The sequence below is a fragment of the Triticum aestivum genome, unplaced genomic scaffold, assembly GCF_018294505.1.
Source record: "Triticum aestivum cultivar Chinese Spring unplaced genomic scaffold, IWGSC CS RefSeq v2.1 scaffold120443, whole genome shotgun sequence".
Lineage (NCBI taxonomy): Eukaryota > Viridiplantae > Streptophyta > Magnoliopsida > Poales > Poaceae > Triticum > Triticum aestivum.
Window position 1 is genome coordinate 65174 of NW_025227605.1, and position 5840 is coordinate 71013.

A 5840-nucleotide genomic window follows, 5' to 3' on the forward strand; every position below is an offset into this window, starting at 1 on the left:
CCGAATGTGTCGCCTACCTGGCCGACGTTATTCCGCCTTCACCTAACAGCTTCCACAACCAGTGATGCGGTCGCCATGGCCATCCCTATATATAAGTCCCGCCTCACCCCATCCATCCCCATTGTATTGTCTGTTTCTTTCGTGTTTTTGCGAAGTGAGTTAATCCTGATTTCATTAATGAAAATGAAGCTACATAGGTTATGGTAAAAAGACCGAATCGAAGGAGAAAAATATTCTTAAACAAGTCCCACTGATAAAATACCTGAACACAATAAACACTAACTATCCCAATCCAAATGTATGCTAAATAATAGTATATATCTCATGAAAATATGTAGATTGAAAAACAGTATGTTAAACCAAGGATTAAACATTGCAAAGTGAGCATGAGTACCTTTGCCTCGGAGAACAGCAGCATGCAATGCATTTTGTCCACTTGGTCCAGAGTATGAAAGGTTCTCGTCGTTACTGCCGCTTTTCCCGCGGCTCAACTTGTAGAGTGTTTTGGCGATGATTCTGTTTTCCAGTAAGATGGCTAGGTACAGCGGAGAAGTACCAGCTTTCGGAAGACTTGCCAATTCTGGATCCTCCTTCATGAGCAATTCGACTATATCATTTTTCCCACTGCGGACCGCCTAATGCAAGACTGTCCATTTACTCTTGTTTTCCATTTCTAGCAGCGCCTTCACTCTGTCAGCATTTTGATCCTTGCCTCCAGCAAGATCAATGAGAAAAGATACCATATTCATTTTCGCCGCCCGTGCAGCATAGTGCAGGGGCGTATCTCCATGGCTGTTTTGCATGAAGACGAGGCTTACTGCCTTCCTGCGTATGGGGCCATCTTCCTCCAAGTTCTCACCATCACTGTTGGTGGCCATCACATGGAGAAAAGTGTCACCGTCCATGGTGACCGCATCCAGGAAAGACTCCCTGAGAAGTGCTTCTTCGTCACCAAAAGCTGGCTGCATAGCAGAGCTTCGGATAGCCCCGTCGCCGGAGGTTTGACGGTCTTCCCCACTGAGAAATGATTGCAGCTTCTTCCATGAACCAGAGCAAGCTACTGCTAGCAGCCTGGAATCCATGACCGGCAAGCGAGGCTTGGGCGGCGTGGGAGTCTGGTTGCTTGAGGCCATCACCACTACCATGGTGGAAGAATCCTCCTTGCTCAACACATCCTTCAACTTCTGGCAATGGTCATGGCCGATGGCCACAATCATCTTGGCTTCCGTGGTCACCAGTGGAGGAGCATTTCCCACAACGGGTGAGGCAGGAGCTTCCTCCCCAGTGCTCGATGCCATCACCAACACGAGGAGGAAACTCTAGCTTTGTGGTTAGAAGGTTGGTTCTGAATGTATATAGTTGTACGAGTGCTGGTTGAGCAGCCAACTCGTATATATCAGGAACCAAGACGCCCTTGTATCAAACTTGTGCACAGAAAGGAGTGAGTGTAGTTTTTCCATCATACAAGCGAACGACCACAAATATTAAAGCACGACGTTGGGCTATGCTCGATCGGATCCAAGTCTTGTTCATAATTGTTTATCACAGGTCTTGGTTTCTGTTTTCTTTTCGTAGTGACCTGTTGAGCACATGGGTAGCTGGCTCTAAACCACATCGAGACTTGTGTTCTCAATACATGATGATGTTAACACTTGGTTTTAACTATTGTCGCATTCAGTGACCTCGACCTGCGGACGACGAGCACATGAGAGCTGCTACGCTCCGAATTGTCAATGATCCGGAGAGTACAGCTTCAAAAGAAAAGAAAAATAGTGTGCCAATTGTTAGCCCTTGAACAATTCTTTCTCATTTCCAAGCAATGATCTGCGCTAACTATATCATCTTCATTTTCAATTGATATTTCCTCTGTTTCACTGTCAATACTAGATCACACATGGTTCTAAATCGTTTATAAGCAGTGCCCTGGTGATCATCCCAAACAGTCTCCAAGTCGTTTATGATTGTAAGATAGCCTTTATTTGACTATATCATATGGACAAATATACAATCCATCTGCTATTTCTCACAATGCCATCGGTCGGCATTAGCTTGCTGCAGGCCAGCCAATACAAATGCTAGAAAGCTGTTGAAATTAACACTAAGGCTAGATTGACATAAGCATGCTACTCAACCTTGTAACGTGGTGTGTGGTAGGTGGCTGTTCTTACTAGTTCAAGTGGTGTATATGTTATTAATTACGCGGGCGGCTAAATCTTGTAATTAAGGGCGAGCGGTTTAGACTTGTATCCATCTCAGCCGACAAATGACAGATATATAATACAAATCTTGGTCACTAGAGCAATTAGTAGACCAAAGTTTACAAATCTTGTTTGTAAGACCAAGTAGCAAGACTTGGATATATACGCCCATACCAAGACACATCACGATGGCTTTCTATCCTCCCAAGCAAAAATAATAGACGACGACCTAGCTAGTATTAAAATTGAGGTAGTGTAGTTAGTTCTTAATTAGCTTGATCTTATATTATCATGCAAGTGCCGTAAAAAATGCTCCAAGATCGAGCTATGCTTGGCGGTGACCACAGTAGATGAAAGGGCAAAGGTACACTTGGTGATGAGTGATGACCAAGTACAGAAATTGTATTTCTAGGAACCAGTGGATGGCTTGGACAGTGTTTGCAGGCTTGGATCAGACCAATGAACTTAATGACAGCGGAGTATAATAGTATGCAATAGGCATGCTTAGAGCATCTACCGCGGCAAACGACCGGGCGAACGGCCCGGTCACGAAAATGCGACCCACACCGGGCACCTCAAACGCCCCGGGCTGACCGCCACCCCTCATATTCAGCTAGCCCAAATATGGGATGGATATGGGGCGTCCGGGCCAGTCGGCCATGTCATCCCCGGCCCACGCTCTTCCCATCCGCTCACCGGCCCGAACCCTAGCCACTACACTCCACTCCACTCCAGTCCACTCCCCTCCGTCATCCAAACTCCCGTCCGGCGATCTCCGACCTTCTCTAGCATGGCAGGCAGTGGATCTGACTAGACTAGCTAGTTCGGATCCGTCAACTGGAGTGTCATCCCGTGCGGGTTGGAGGCGGCAATGGTTGTCCGCATTGCACTCCGCCACTCCCGGGAGGACAGCGCCCGACCGATGGTAGGATCTGTCCGGTGCGACTCCATAGCTTCGGCGCATCGGGCTCTCGGATCCCCCGAGGCTGGATCATCACTGTCCCAGGAGCCTTCAAATCTCCCCTTCCCCATCAACGGTCTGGCAGAGTTTGAGTCCCATCAGGACTGGTGTGCTCACCGTGGGAAGGAGAGGACAAGGGCGGCAGAGGCCCGCCTCGCTGCTGACATGGCGGTGGTTGTCGGGACCCCGATCCTAACTCACACGGATCTAGCATAAGACACATCATATCACTTTGTGGCCTCATGCACGGTAACCACGGATGCCGCCTTTACCTTGGCCGGGTCCATTTGCGTCTTTTGGCTCACGTATATGATTGCGATGCTAGCATCCATATTAACAGAGAACCTGGGTCAACATGACTAGTCATAAACCAAGGTGGCACATACGTACTGGGACAGTCATATATAACCCAGCAATGCACGTGTCGGTCATCAATGTATGAACCCAAGTCATAGCAAGCTACAGGGACTTAAAGGAACAATGCGTCACATTTTCCGGTAGGGAAAAATACTGGACCAAAGTAGGATACATGCTGGTCAATCCATGTGTTCCGGAGTAGTAGCGAACTATTATGGCTCAGTGGAAGCACTAGGAGGCTTCCTTGTATGGAAGGTTACAAAAGCAGATAAGCAGGTGTCGAATCCCACACATACCAGTGCATTTCAAAAACATACACACAATATGCATGATATGTATAGATACAACATGGCATCACAACATAACTCTATGACTCAAAATGTTTATTGAAGATGCTCCGAAGAGCCATACATAACCTGATATTACAAACATGGGTCTCATGACCCAACATACAGAGTCATACTAGCAACGAGCGGAAACATAAATATGTCTGAGTACAGACAACTGAAAAGAAAGAAGGCTGGGAAGCCTAACTATCTACAAGACCCTCCATAGGAACCAGACCTCTATCTGGGCTTCCCAAGCTAATCATAGAAGACTACTTGAAACTACTAGTGAGACGGAAGTCTCTCTGCAAAAGTATAGATAAGCATATGTGAGTACAAAGGTACTCAGCAAGACTTACATCAGAACTAACTACATATGCATCAATATCAATAATAGGGTTGTGGAGTCTAACTGCAGCAAGCCAGCTTTGACTCCGTGGCTATCATGTACTACGACTACCAGTATTTTCTTTGAGATGAGAAAGTGCATACGGGTCCACATATTCACAACATCAATACACCACTATGGATCCGCTCTCGTCTCCCTACGAGAAGACCATTCATAACACTCACACTTATCTTGCGCATTGAGTATCCATTTCAACTTATCTATGAACAATATAAACTTTCCAAGTAGTCCATATCCGAGGACGCGACTATTTAAATAGATCATTTATAACCCTGCAAGGGTGTACTTCTTCACGCACGCTCTCACCACTTACCACCATGTACACGTCATGTTTCTCTGCAACCTTCAAGCGGAAGCCTGGCGAGGGTGTCAGCCACAACCTGACTAACCACATAAGACTTTTTTTAAAACGAAAGAAACTTCCATGGCCCCTTATTTAATCCAAGCCCTAGAATTAATATCCTAAGGTTATTATTTCTGCTTTTTTATTAACATGGAGGCTCATTTGGTGCTTCCAATTAGTAAATATAAGATACTTTGTTCTTCAATAAGGTAGAGACGGGGATGACATGGGACAACAGCACCAAGGAGGCGAAGCTTGGACATAGCCGATGCAGTGGTGACAGTGGAGGAAAGATAAGCTCTAAACAAGATGCAATATGGTGATGTATAGTCTTGTGATACAAATACATCACCTTTTCTGAAAAGGTGTATTCTTTGGGCTATTATGTTTGCTCAACTCGGATATATGAGTGGTTACTTAATGATGGTAAAATGGTTCACTTATGGGAAGATCAATTGTTTAGGTCTATCCATTCGATTCTCTATAGCATCTACAATACGTTTAATTGGATATGATATTTCCAAGAGGCAAAATGTGTTTGCAAAAATATGTTTGTTATGGTCAGATTTAGAGTCTTGTGGATCTAAGTTTTTGAAATGTAGTTTCACCAAAATGATTTGGCAAGATTAGACTATCATGGTCTATAAATGTGATTTTGATTGCTATGAATATGTAGCTAGACTGAGGATCAATGTGATTACAACTAGCTTTCGCAAAACAAGTATGATTAAGAGTACTTTCCTTTAGTCCACTTGATAGATGAGAAATGATATGTGCTTCCATCGGACAACTTAGATTGGTTTACAAGTATTCTGGTATATGCTTATGCATTTCCTAAGACGTTGGTGACCAATGTGTCCCTAGTAGGGTTTCGTGCAGATGGAAAAATGGTCTATGTTTATAGAAGTCAAAGCTCTGGTGATTCCCTTTCGCCGCTTGTGAGAACGCCACTCTCTCATAGGGAGAATCTCACTTCTTGTGTTGGAAACTTATGTACTCGCTCTGCTTTGCAGCACCTTTGTAGATGAAACAAGAATCATCATCATCCGAGACGGTGTCCAAACAAGAGGAGTGGGTGAACCAGTCGTGGCTCGAGGAATTAGTCTCGCTCCACATGCTCCTTGTGGTGGTAATTTTTGGTGATTTTGGTGGTGATGTATACTTGGATGGCACAGTGGTTAGGGACAAAGTGTTGGGTGGTGATGATGGCTTCCTGGAGGCAGACTTGGGCAGAAAGCTCAACCAC

General features: G+C 45.1%; 1 pseudogene; it reads right to left on the bottom strand.

Moving 5' to 3' along the window:
* Positions 1 to 465: 465 nt before the first annotated feature.
* LOC123172776 (ankyrin-3-like) lies at positions 466 to 1298 on the bottom strand (annotated as a pseudogene).
* Positions 1299 to 5840: the final 4542 nt, after the last annotated feature.